This window comes from Myotis lucifugus, unplaced genomic scaffold (assembly GCF_000147115.1).
Source record: "Myotis lucifugus unplaced genomic scaffold, Myoluc2.0 scaffold_3056, whole genome shotgun sequence".
Taxonomy (NCBI): domain Eukaryota; kingdom Metazoa; phylum Chordata; class Mammalia; order Chiroptera; family Vespertilionidae; genus Myotis; species Myotis lucifugus.
This window is the reverse complement of record NW_005874104.1, coordinates 1-14,565: the sequence shown is the minus strand read 5'-3', so window position 1 is coordinate 14,565 and position 14,565 is coordinate 1. Positions and strand designations below refer to the sequence as shown.

Genomic DNA, 14,565 nt, shown 5'->3' with positions numbered 1-14,565 from the left:
AAATAAGGAAATTACTTCTGTTCTTTGCTAGAGATAATTGTATTCCTCACCCTGACTGAGTCAAATTCAAAGGCAAGAGTTATTTTCATATCATGGGCTAAATATTTATATGCCATATATACATATGAAAGGGTATGACTAAATATTACCTAATGTGATAGTGTTAGAAGTTTGGGCCATTGGGAGGTAATGTTTAGATGAAGGCCCTCATAATGGGATTAGTGACTTTATAAGAAGAAGAGAGATCTGAGCTGTCTTTATCTTCACCTGGTGAAGACACAGTAGGGAGAAAACAAGCCAGGAAGAGAGCTCTCACCAGAACCCAACCACACTGGCACCCTGATCTCTGACTTCTGTCCTCCAGAACTGTAAGAAAAAAATTTCCGTTTAAGCCACCCAGTCTATGGCATTTTGGTATAGCAGCCCAAGCAGACTGAGATATATTGTCTTCTAGATGTATTCATTCATTCATTCATTCATTCATTCATTCATTTGTTCGTTCATTACCTGCTATTTTTAAATTAAAATATCATTATAGTACAGTGTGTTTTTAACCTTTTTTTACTTAGTAATTCATGATAATGCCACACTGTACTATTATATGCCCCTGTCTTTTGCATTAGTTTCCTGAGGCTGGTAAAACAAATTACCACAAACGTGATAGTTTGAAACAACAGAAATTTTTTACCTAACAGGTCTGCAGGCCACGAGTCTGAAATCAAGGTTTTGGCAAGACCACACTTTCTCCTGAGTTTCTAGGCAGAATCTGTTTCTTGCCTCTGGTAGCTTGTGCTGGCTGGAGGTGGCCTCATAACTTTAATCTCTGCCTTCATCTTCATAATGCCTTCTCCACTGTATATGTGCGTGTGTGGCTCAAAATTCCCTCCGCCTCTCTCTTATACTAGTAAGTACACTTGTGAATGGATATAGGGCTCACTCAGATAACCCAGGCTCAATGCCTATCACAAGATCCTTAACTTAATCACATTGTTTGCCATATAAGGTAATAGTCACTCTTTTGCCATATAAAGGAATATTAACAAGTTCTAAGGACTAGAAAGAAAATATAGCTTTGGTGAGATGGCATTTTTCTACCCTCTGTCTTCAAGGATTCACAGCCATCCCTCATGTAAAAATACATCCCAACCCAGAATCTACTCAAATCTCAACCCATTCCAGAATCAACTCAAGCTCCAAATCTCCTCTGAATATTTTTGGCTCAAAAGTCCCATCATAGCCCAGCTGGCATGGTTCAGTGATTGAGCACCGACCTATGAACCAGGAGGTCACAGTTCAATTCCCAGTCAGGGCATATGCCCGGGTTGAGGATGGATCCCTAGTATGGGGCATGTAGGAAGCAACTGATCAATGCTTGTCTCTCATCATTGATGTTTCTATCTCTCTCTCCTTCTCCCTTCCTCTGTGAAATCAATAAAAATGAATATTACAAAAAGAGTCCCATCATATAAATCAGTATGTGTGAGGACTGGGCAAAATTCCTCTCCATCTATGGACTTGAGAAACCAGAAAACAAGTTATCAGCTTCCACAATACAATGGGAGGCATCAGATAGCAGTTACAGATATTCCCATCTCAAAAGGAGGAAAAATGAAAAAAATTGTGATTTAAGTCATTTGTAGTCATATGTTTTTGCTTGTCATACTGGCCACCAACAGTTCTATGTTGCTTCCCAGTGACAACACAGGATCTTTATCCAGACATCTTCCCACTTTCAGGGTTGATATTAAAATTTGGAAGCAAATCAAGGGGTCTTAAACTCCTCATAGGCTTTTTTTTCTTTTTCCCTAGACTCAATTTTGTTTTCTGCTTGATGGCATTATAAATAGATGAAAGTTAAGCAGCTTCTTTTGAAAGTTTGCCAAAAAGATTTAGCATGTTGGTGCCACAGTGAGGGTCATTTATGATGTGTGAGTCAGCCACAGCGGCTTCTCCTGGCTTTGAAAATCCTGGAGATTTGGCTATTTCTAGTGTCTTTATTTTTTTTTAATCTTTATTGTTGAAAGTGTTACATATGTCCTCCTTTTCCCCCCATTGACCTCTTCTAGCCTGCCCCTAGCCCCTGCCCTAGGCCTTTCTGTATTATCTGGCACAGGATAGACACAATCTTCTTCATGCACAGTGTTTTTCATGTCAGAGCTGTATCAAAGTTCATTTTAAGACAAGTGAAATGGCAACTAAAATGACAATTAGAAGTATACCAGTAAAGTTAAAGCTCAACATATCACTACAAATAACTAAACGGAGTAACACAGATAAACAGAAACCTTTTTCTTTATATCCAGCTACATTTGCACATGCAGGCAACATCTTGTGTCATAATTGCTCACCTGCTTAGTAACTGTTGAATTGTTTTGAGATTGGTTGTTAGATACTTCAAAATTCCTGAAAAGCAAATCTTAGAATAAGATGATGCAGTATTTCTTCGTAATTAAATATCCTTTTGGGTATTATTTTTAATGTCCACATATTACTTTATTGTATGGTTGAATACAACAGTCTTCTTATTGAGCAGGTAGTTTGTTTTCAATTTTTCTCTATTTGAGGTTTTTAATAAATATCCAGATGATGAAACAGAGTTCAGATATTTAAAATTTATTCTAGAAAGTATCTTAATGGGGAATTAAAAAAAATAACCTGTATTAATATACAAATTAAAATGCTGGGAGGTTCTTTTTTTTTAAATCCCAGTTTCTTAAATTTTCACTCTTTCTTTTTTTTTTAAATATATTTTTATTGATTTTTTACAGAGAAGAGAGGAGAGGGATAGAGAGTTAGAAACATCGATGAGAGAGAAACATCCATCAGCTGCCTCTTGCACGCCCCCTACTGGGGATGTGCCTGCAACCAAAGTACATGCCCTTGACTGGAATCGAACCTGGGACCCTTGAGTCCGCTGAGCCAAACCGGTTAGGGCATCACTCTTATTTTAACATGCCTGTGTAGTCTTTGTTTGAATAAATTGACTAGCTAGCCCGTTACGTCATTATCAATCATTAGCACCTTAGCTCTGTAATTACTAGATTAGGGTTTTTTGACTGCCCTAAATTGTTTATTAGGTGAGAATTTTACAAACATTACTTATATTAGTGGTAACAGTGGAGCTGGAGAGTATTGTGTCTTCTCCAGGCTGCACAGCGAGAACCACCAATAGTGTGGTGGAACGTGTGGCCCTCTCCACAGCCACAGTGCTTGTGGCCTGCAGACGACAGCCCTTGCATCTCCCTGTGCTTGTGGCCTGGTTTGGTGATCCACTGGTGTCAGAATTCCTCCTGATAGCCTATGGAATGGATCGATGAGGATAACCTCAGAGAATTTGGTGTGGAATCTTCATCAAGCCAATAAGAATCCAGGACCCACAGAGTCCTACAGTGGCGTCCAGCTCACACCTCAGCAACAAACTGAAGGCTTGGAGTGAACTCTAGCTGGTTCACACCATGATGGACAGGCTTGCCATAGGTCACACCGATGGAACAGGGTTTTTGCAGCCACCACAATGCACATGAATCCGATATATGACATAACCTCCCTTGGCCCTGTATCCCAGCTTGTGTGCATTATGGAGCCGGAGGGGAAGGGGGCTCTGTGGAGCACAGATTGCTGGCAGTACTGCCAGCAGTGCACCCTGGGAAGGAAGCAGTTTACATCAGGATGGTCCTTCCTCCATAGCTCCTGGATGTACGTGTAGGTGTCCATGGCTTACCTGATAACTGTGGCCAGACAGAAAGGAAGAGCCTGTTAGATCATTTACTTGTTTTTTAATATATACATATAATTGATTTCAGAGAGGAAGGGAGAGGTAAATAGTAGTACCAATGATGAGAGCAAATCATTGATTGGCTGTCTCCTGCATGCCCCCTACTGGGAATCAAGTCTGCAACCCAGCCATGTTCCCTGACCAGGAATCAAAATGTGACCTCCTGGTTCATAGGTCAACGCTCATCCACTGAACCACACTGGCTGGGCCTGTTAGATTAGTTTTAATGCTCTAGAAAGACCAGAGGAAGGGGGCTTCAGAGGGGGGAGTCTATGGGAGAGGAGAGATTAAAGGGAAAGGCCTGGACCATGAAGGAGTGTCAGTGGAAGTCAGTCTTGCCCACTCAGAAGGCCACCTGAGAATCAGTAGAAGATGAACTTGTTGAATGGGCAAGTGGTGGGTGCTAACAAGAATGAAGGAGGAGAGTAGAAAGCAAACTTTACCTACTTCTCAATATACCCTAGGGTATTGCTTGCATATTCTTAACACCACTACCCCTTCTCTACTGTAAACTGCAGGTGCAAATAGTGAACACAAGGGTGATGCCAGGGAATTGGGGGAGAGCTGTGTAAAAATGGAGCACCTGCTCAGTGATTGTATTTATAGATGTGGGAGGAAGACGAAAGCCTGGGATTGTGTACTGAGACACACCTCGCCAGGGACAGCCGAGGAACCTTCTGCTGAGTAAAAATTGTCTGCTCCATGTATTTCTCCCTCTCCCTATTTTTTTAAGGCTTTTCTTTACACTTTTAATAAATGAAATCTGGGTTTATGCTTCAACATGTTGCCTTACCATATGTTTGGCTTTATTTTTATCAATCACCATGTCCCTCCATCTTGAGTGATGTATTTTCAGTAGTCTCCTCTTTCCTACCCTCTTTCTATGCACTTAGCCTCACATCAGATACAAACAGATCCAAAAGAATCATGCACAGAGGTGAAGAGAGAAAAATCCCTTCAGGAAAAGCATGAAAAGAGCTAAGGGCATACCACTGACCTGCAGAGCAGCAGGTGGTGGCCAAACCCTCCCTCCCTCTTCCTCCTCCAATTAGACCCTTTCTCCTTCATAGACAGAATCTCAGGGTCCATGCCTGCCTGCATGCGTGTATGTATGCCTGCTGCCTGGTGAATGAGGCATCCACTCACTAGCCTTATAGCTGACCTGTAGTGCCCAGTAGGGTACTGGGCCAGCATTGTCCCAGGAAAAAAGGAGCCCATTGTTCTTGATAAAAGTGTAGAATAGGACTGCCCTTTTAAATGCTGCTTGACATTGTAAAAGCTCAAATCTATTTTCTGACTTACTATAACCACTGCTCATCCACAATGTTGCTCTCTAGGAGTCTCTAAATCTATTTCAGAGTCCTTTCTCCATGTAAACCAAGTTACATTTTTTCTAGGTTGAATCACATTTCAACATTTTTTGTTTGTTTTAAACTAGATTTAGTACAGCATGTCTCAGTTCCTAATGGTTCTCAAGTCCCAAATTAGAAAGCTCTTTAAACTTTACTAGCAAGGTATTGTTTTCTTGCTTCTTCCAAACCTCTCACTGTGTTAACATAGAAACTAATATTTGTACAGTGCTTTACAGTTTACAAAATACTTTCAAAGCCATCATCTCCTGAGATATGGGGTAATATTCAGAACTCTTTCTCCAAAGCAGAGACAGAGGTTTGAAGACTTCACTGGTTTATCACAGCCTACACAGCTGTTAACAGAGCTGAGATTGAAGCTAGTCTGTCCTTCACACCATACCTCTCTGCCTCTCTACCACCACCCATGTGTTTCCATACAAGCAATAATGAGTAGCAAATATGTTATTATTGAACAGGTGAGAGAATAAATCTCAGTTTCTAAAAACATGTTCCAACTCTGAAGTTTTGTCAGAAATGTGTTATTTTGTTCCTGTTAGCCTAAAAGCAACACACACAAAAGCAGAAGCTGGTGCTTCTACAGATACTAATAGCTAACATTTATTACGTACTTACAATGCACCATACTCTATACTCAGTGCTTTCTAAATACTATCTCAATGAATCCTCATAACCACTATGAAAGAAGGTACTAGGGTCTTAGTCAACTCAGGCTGCTATAGCAGCATACTATAGACTGGATGGCTGGAAACAATTTCTTTATCACGGTTCTAGAGCTGGAAGTCCAAGATCAGGGTGCCAGTATGATTGAGTGTTTAGTAAGAACTCTCTTCTTAGCTCAGATAGCTGCCTCCTCACTGTATTCTTACAGGAAGAGAGAAGGTCCAGTCCTCTTCTTATAAGGGCACTACTCCTATCATTGAGGCCCCACCCTAATGACCTCATCTAAATCTAATTACCTCCCAAAGGCTCCATCTCCACATACCATCATATTGGGGATTAGGGCTTCAACATATGCATTTAAGAAGCACCTAAACAGTAGAAACCAAGATGGCGGCATAGGTAAACACCTGAAATTGCTGCCTCGCACAACCACTTCAAAAATACAACTAAAAGACAAAACGGACATCATCTATCAACAAGTGAATCTAAAAATCACGTGAATAAAAAATCTGATGAACAGATTAAACTGGTGAATATCATAGAATCAGGGGCATAGAAAGGGAGTGGACTGACAGTTCTTGGGGGGAAGGGTGTGGGGGTGCGGGAAGACACTGGACAAAAATTGTACACCTATGGATGAGGACAGTGGGGGGCGTGGGTAAGGGCAGAGGGTGGGGTGGGAACTGGGTGGAGGGGAGCTATGGGGGGAAAAAAGAGGAATAACTAATAATCTGAACAATAAAGATTTTTAAAAAATAAAAAAAGAAGCACCTAAACAGTTGATAGCAACTAGTATCATCCCCATTTTGAAGAGGAAAACCGAGTTGTAAGAGACTATGTAAGTCACTCAAGCTAGTAAGTGGTGGGGTGGGGGCTTGAACCCTAGAAAAAATGGCTCCAGTGAGCACAACCTTAACCACTGAGCCATAGGGATTAAGATGTCTGGTTCTGTAAGCAATTAGGTTAGAATTTCAGCTGCACTGGTGACTAGCTGCATTAAATTGGGCAAATATTTCATCTTTCTGAAGCTCAGTTTTTCCATCTGTAAAATGATTAAATAAGTTAGCAAAAATTGGCAGCTAATCAGTAGTGAATAAATGTTGCTGTTTCACTTTTCTGCTTATAGACTGCCTCATGGGCTAATGCCTCAGAATCAGAATAATAGTGCTGATGGCTCTCTACTTGTAAGTGCATTTGTTTCTAGACCCCTTTGCCCTGGCTGCCAATTGTCTTTTCCTAAGATTCTGTTTTCCCCATTCCTCAGTCCAGTGGGGGCTAAAAAAATATTAATACTTTTCCTCCCACTGAGTTCTTCTGGCTGGGCTAACTATCCAATTACCTGAGACAGGTTAACAGGAGAAATCCAAGTGTAAAGCGTGGGGAATGTACATAGGCATGAAAATTTCAAAGACAATGAGGCAACATTGGGTATAAAAGATGTTTTGGACAATGGAAAAAGGAGGGGGGAATTAGATTTCAGAAGTGAGAATGGGTAATTTGCAAGTAGTTGAGGAAGAGGGGAACATACAAGGCGGGAAAATCCTTGTTAGCAACTCAGAAACAATGGACCAGGGCGTATCTAGCCTGAAGCCCCCTGACTTCATTCAAAATTTGGCTAAGGCAGCATCCTAAGATCTCCTTCCTGAAGCAGATGTCTCTGTCTGAATCTCTTGGGCGGGAAAGGTTTGTTCTGAGTCTTTTGTTTCTTAATAGCTTAAAATCAACATCCCAAGAACTTCAGGGTGGCAAAATTTTGGTCCCTTCAATCTTTAGAATTTACTTGAGAAACTTGTGCTTTACTTTTGACCTTGGATGATTTGCTAAAGCTCTTTTGTTAAGCCTTGCTGTACTGACTTGAAGGGCAGTGTTGTATACACAGCATTGCAACTGTTATAATGCTTCCTATATGAACATGGCCAAGAACAAAACACTCTCTAAGTTCAGTGTCAAACTGGATGCCATTGTGACAAAACAAATGCAAAATGCCTCTAATTGGAACAGACGTTTTATGATGGAATATTTTTGTAAACTCAGTCCACACAGTCGCCGTAGCCAAAAGTAGAATACATTAAGAGGCAATAAAATTGTAAATTGGACATGTGAATAAGCTTTATTGATATTGCGAAATATTGTGGTAGAACTTGCTGTCAAATCTCCTCATTTGGGGGCACCACATTAAAAAGAAAAACAGTAAGAGTTGTGAGTAGAACTGACGTAATTAGAAGTTGAATGTATTTGGATTCACAGCACTCACTGCAGACAATTACAGTTTTAAACTTCCAGCAGATGGCCAGAATTAAATCCTGGTGAGCCTTTCCACAGCAGTGAAGCCGCCACACAGTAAGATCTACCACTGTCCAGGATTTAACTCCCCTGGAAATAAGCTAGTGGGATGGAAACTGCTGAATCACATAGTGTGACTGTAACTTCAGCAGAACAGCTGCTTCCACTGTAAGTCCCTACTGTGTCTGCGTAGGACAAAAGCAATGGTCCATTTGGTGGGAAACCCATAACTGAATAGAGAAGGGAAAAGAGATAGAAAAGGGAGGAAAATGAACCCATTGAATTGGTTATTTGCTTTATATAAATAAGTAAATAAAGTGTCCTTAAAGGAAGGTATTGCTCTTACGGTAAATGTAGTTTTGGCGCTCTGTTGATATAACAATAATCTGTCATGGTCTTATAAAGAAGATAATAAAGTAAAAGAAAAAAAAGAGGAAGCAAGGAATATTGTCTGGGAAATTCCTTAAAATTATGCTGTGATAACAGCCACCATTTTTTTAGTGTTTACCATATTTGGGATGGTAATTCTCATAACACCCTAAGAGTTAGATAGGGTTTTCTTTTTTTAACAGGCTTTATTTTTTTTAGGAAAGTTTTAGATTTACAGCAAAAGTTAGCAGAGTGTATAGAGATTTCCCATATACCTATTGCCCACACACACACATAGCCTCCACCATTATTGCCATTCCTGCCAGTGAGTGGTTCATTTGAACCTGCATTGACACATCATTATCACCCCAAGTCCATAGTTTCCATTAGGGCTCACACTTGATGTTACACATTCTAAGGATTTGCAGGAATGTATAATAGCATGTACCCATCATTATTAGAAACAATTTTTATTCCCATTTTATTCCTGAAAAGACTAAGGCAAAGGGAAGTCTCATGGTCAGTAAGTGTGGCTGGACTGAAAAGGGTCTGCTGGATCTGACAATGACGAGGTTGATTTGTGATGCCTGTGAGAGCACGTGTAGGAGAGTTGTTGGGTGGAGGTGAGAAGAGAACCTGACTTTCTCTTCAGCAGGATCTCCGGAGGCAGGCACATGAGGAGAGTCTATGGGCACCTACACAGTCACTTAGGTGGACAACCATTGTAGTAGCCTACCTCTTGGTGCGTCATTTGCTTAGGTAGTTCCTAACTTTTGAAAACCATTTTAACTGAATACAGTTTGACTGCCACTATGGTCCTGTAAGGCATGCTGTCTCCATTTTACAGATTAGCAGTAGAGGCACAGAGAGATTCCAAATGACTTGCCAAGAGTGCAGAGCCAATTGCCAATTAAGTCAATATGAGGACTCAAGACCATCATTCTACTATTGAACTTAACATTCTTCAGGGCCATTAATCTCTTGGCTCAGGTTTCCACAAACAAGGCTGATGAGAGAGATTTTATAGTGATTGATAGGATCTGTGAAATCTTGTCATCCCTTTCCCTTCCCCAGTGTGCTAGGCAAAGGCCATTGACATGGTTACGTTATTAGACTAACTTCACTTGAGAGCACCAGGCATTTTGCCATTTCCTGGTTTAACCTACGTAATATTACCAAGCTTGCAAAGCCAGGAAAGTAAGCAGCAGGCAGTGTAAGTTCAAGGTCATAGAGTGAGTCAGAAGAGCCCTGGCTGTTCAAGTCCTTAAGCAATATGTCACCCACCCCTTGTGCACAGGCAGGACATTGGCCTCATTGATTTATTGACAGCTGAGAGTCATATTTATGGGTCTATAAAAATTATTGGTTGCTGCAAAGATTCAGAAACACAAGTCCAGGGAGTGTTCTGCAGCATAAATTCCCCAGTGATATATTCTAGAGCCAATCAGTCAGGAAGTAAACATGTGTTGGTCCAGTCATTATTCATCCAAGCCAGGATATAAAGGAAAAAAAAATAGCAGTGGTCTTTGATTTCATTTCCTACCAGTTTACAAGTTTGTTTGCTTGTGGCTGCTGCTATAACATCAAGTTAAAGCAATTTCCAGGCCATTCTTGCTCTGAGGCAATAGCAACTTTTCGGTTTCTGTCCTGAATGCGTGGTAAACTTTAGAGATTACTCAGACATCAGCAAAAAAGCAAATGCTGTGAGTGAGAGTCCCATGCATCATGTGAGTCCTTGGTCAGGAAATCAGCAGCGTGATCCATTTGTTCCTGAGGGCATTAGAGGCTGTGCAGGCAGCCCTGACAGCCACAGTGGTCACTCTTTTGAAAGTCCTTAAATGTGGATCGTAGAGAACTGAAATAAATTATGAAAAATTATCTTCTAAAATTTCCTTCAAATACTATCCCTGAAACTCTGCTCTATTAAATCAAGCAGATCATGTAAAGAGGAGACAGAAAGATGTACTCAAAGTCAGTTTACTTCTTTTTATCTTGTTCTTTCTGCATCTTTGATTCTTACAATTTTTCTTTCTATATGTGTTTACTCATCCATTTTTCCTTGCTTGATTTTCAACTATTTTCAAATACCTCTTTAATAATTGCCATATTTCTGCCCCTTCTCATTTTTTTATATGTTCAGTATTTTATCTCTTCCCTTTCTGCTTATGCTGCCATCACCTTCTCACTCTTTCTTCAAGTAACTGAGTTTGCACATGGTTTTATATTTTTTTTAACAAATCACTCCAACAATATTCCAACTACCTCTAGAGAAAGGAATACAATCTGAAATATAAATCATCCTGAGCCTAGTGAAAGCATGCTCAAGCAAGGCATTAAACACCCTCTCCCAATTTCCAAAACCATACTGAGAAATAGCTTAGGTCAGCGAGAGAGGATGTGGCAAAGGTGAAAAATGATAGTATGAAGAGCCCCGGGTTATATCAAATTTTGCTTTTTTATTACTTTGGACTTGCCAATAAATTCTGGGAGCCATGCCTTTTTAATATATTTCCTTGGCCTCTGCTTACTCCAGTATTTGGAAGATGAAATTCCAATAGACTATCTAGAGACCTCTTGCCCCAACATACAGCTAAACATCTCAATTGTCCAACCATAGAGCAAGAGCAATGAGATATGAATTTCAATCTGTTTCTCCCTTTGCCTCTTAGCAGGAACTGTTTATATTTGATAATATGTAGCATAATATTTGAGAAACATTTTTATTGACTCAAAGCTAGTTGTGGAAAAAAAATACACACATGTCTCCTGCAGATTGTGTGTGTGTGTGTGTGTGTGTGTGTGTGTGTGTGTGTGTGTATAAACACATATATAAAATCACTAAAGGATGAAAAAAAAGGGTTGAGGACAGGAGGGAAAGAAATAATGTTGATGATTCACTGAGCTTCTACTCTGTCCAAAGTGCTTTTTTAGATATATTACTTTATTTAATTTTACAATTTTCCTAGGAAGTATTTACAACTATAACTTTTAAAAAGGTAAGAAAATGGAGGCATAGGTTGGTTAAGTAACTTGCCAATGGCCACCTAGTAAATGGTAGATTTATCTCTGAATCAAGATTTTGATGATTTTGATGAAGAGGAAGAAGAAGGAGTAGAAGAAGAAACATTCATATACATTTCATTTACAGCAACTTTCTGAAGTAGGTAATATTATTACTTCCATTTTATTGATGCAGAGCCGAAGAATAGCATAAGTAAAATTATTTGTCCAAGCTACAGAGCTAGTGGGTAGAAATGCCAGGATTTGAACCACAGCCAACTGATTTCAAATCCCACACTGACAACTCCAAATCCACTTGCTTTTCACTCTATAACCATGTCTCTTGAGACATTTGAAATGAAAATTTAATACCAAAAATATATTTAGTGCCATACTTAAGAAAAATAAAAATATTGTTTCATTGAAGATGTGAATAGCATATCAATGTAGCCCAAGTACAGGAAGGGCTATGTCAAAAGGTAATCCATGCCTGGAAAGTGTTTATCAACATCTTGTCATCACTGCAGTACATGTATGTCTCTTTCTTCAAGATGTAGTAAATATTCAAGGTGGTGTAGGTAGGAGATGGAGAAAGCCACCTCACTAACAGGGTCAGCACATCCAGTTAACTCTATTGCTCATGCAGAATTAGCAGATTAATAAATATAAGGAATTGCATAAACCCAACTAAAAACAAATCCAGATGTTAGGACTCTTAATAAAACCAATTAACTCATTCTAATAAATTCATTTTACAGGGTTAAAGCAATTAATGATGCCCACTCCTTTGATATTTCTCACAAGCAATGCAGGTTTTAAAATATATAATTCCAATAATTTATCTTTTAACTCTTTCGATCCCCTTGACACTCACAATGTCGATTTTGAATGCGTATGTGGAAAAGTATGGACTTATAGGCACTTACATTCATTATTTACTGTATGCTAAGTTCTTTACCTGCATTTTGTTTCCTGCGGTTAATACTGCATAATCACTATTAAATGGATGAGGTAACATTGGCTTCATGAAATTAGTTAATTTTTCTGTGTCATATAACTATTACAAAGTTTGGCTTCAAATCAGGCCTTTATGAATAGTGCAGATTTTCTTCCAGGCGCTGGGAGGACCTCCTTTCTTGCCTGGCTCTAGGTGTTGCTGATTCAGGGGTGAGGGCAAGATAAGGAAAAGAAGCTTCCTTACTCTTGTGGTGTGGTTTCAGGAATTACTCTTATTTATTCTCTCGGTCATGGACGAGGACTTCTGTTGCTTCTTGAGTTGTTGGCAGCCAGACAGTATCTGTATGGGGTGGGGCAAAAATAGGTCTATAGTTGTGAGTACGCAAAGCACAGTTTATTATTGTGTTATTATGTAGTAATTATTGTATTATTTTCCATGTGAACAACCACAAACCTACTTTCAGCCACCCCAGAAGTTAGAGTGGAGAAGCATAAAGGAAAGTGGATAGAAAACATGGTTAGGACTAAACCAAGTTTCTCTTGTGAGCCAGTGTGTCTGCTTCCTTGTGAATATCAATGTAAATTGGATGTTTGGTTACATGTCACCAAGCACATCCTAACAAATGAAATTCCTTTCTTCAACAAACATCTACTAATAATCTACTAAACATTAGGCCTTGTGATCCAAAAATAAGATTTCATTCATGCCCTCAAAGAAGTTTCAATCTGGTAGGAGAAACAGAAGGTGGGATGATGATGAGGTGAGAATGGTCCATCACAGATGCAGGAAAGAAAAGGGTACATTGTTTTAAGAGAATTTTAAAAATAATAAAATTGACCGGAAAATAGTCTTTATATTATCTCCATGCACTGCCAAGTCTAAATAATGGAGTGCAATAATAAAACACTCCTCCCTGCCAGAGTAGACCATTCCCACCGCCTTCATGACCCCTAAACCTTGTGTGCCATTGTTAAATGACTACTTATGAATCACATTGTTATCTTTGAGCTTGAAGCTCACATTTACAGACATAAGCCTTTGTAAAGAATGCTGTACTTTGTTCCTATGGAAACCAAAATCTTGATTGCAATAATGGAGTAGATCTAGCTAACTATAACAACATTGGCAACAGGAAGTGTTTAATTTAGTACTGTATGAAGGCAACTTAGGAACTAATTGAGACAATATGAAGGTACATAATGGGATAAGGAAAGTTATATGCCACAAAATATTAATGCTATGAAATGGAGAGCTGAAATATTCTTTTAATTTGTCCTTCCTGAGGAATTGATGACATTTTCCATCCAGATGAGGCTAAGAGAACAGACTCTGTAATAACTGAAAGACCAGACATTCCTGCTAAAGTAGGTTAATCCATTGATGTTCTATGCATCTCTTATTCTGGCTGCAAGCTAGCCCTTGCCAGGAGGTTGCTTTACTCTGCCAGGGCTTTGTACTCTCACTTTCTCATTAAAGCTTGCTCCAAGGCTGATTGACCTGTAGTCTTTATGGTAGTAGGAAAGACAGTTGCTTCACCATTACAGCTTGACTATTTCCTACCTGCTGGATGCAGATTACACTGAACGTACAAGTAACATGGAGTGGGAGAGCTGATGCTGGTGGAATCAGTCCTCACAAGGGAGATGAGGAGGATTTGTATACGCAACAGGAGAAAGTCAAAACATTGAAAGCTGAGAGAATTGTTTAAGGAAAGCTATAAGAACATCTTAATCTTATGTATTAATGTATGTATTAATATATATATATATACATACATACAGTGGGGCCTTGACTTACGAGTGTCCCAACTAACGAGTTTTTCGAGATACGAGCCGTCTCTCGGCCGATTTTTTGCTGAAAGTTGCGATCTAATATTCGGGTTACGAGCCAGCTTCAGACCCCCATGCTAGCTGTCGCAGCGATCGTCACAGTGAACGCCACAGTATCATACGAAGATCCAGTGTCTTACTCGTTAACTTTATGTTGTGGCATTCAAGTAATTTCCGTTACGAGCTATATCCCGGAGGGAGTTAACCTCGTAAGTCAAGTCCCCGCTGTATATATATTAAAGGAGAGGAAAGCAGCAAGACTAAACTATAAAATCTGGTAACCATTGCAGAAACCTGCAACGTTAGAGCTAACATAGA

At 39.6% G+C, this 14,565-nt stretch overlaps 1 pseudogene; it reads right to left on the bottom strand.

Annotated features, from left to right (window-relative positions):
- Positions 1–3,099: 3,099 nt before the first annotated feature.
- On the bottom strand, positions 3,100–3,714 carry LOC102427632 (annotated as a pseudogene).
- Between the last annotated feature and the right edge of the window lie 10,851 nt (positions 3,715–14,565).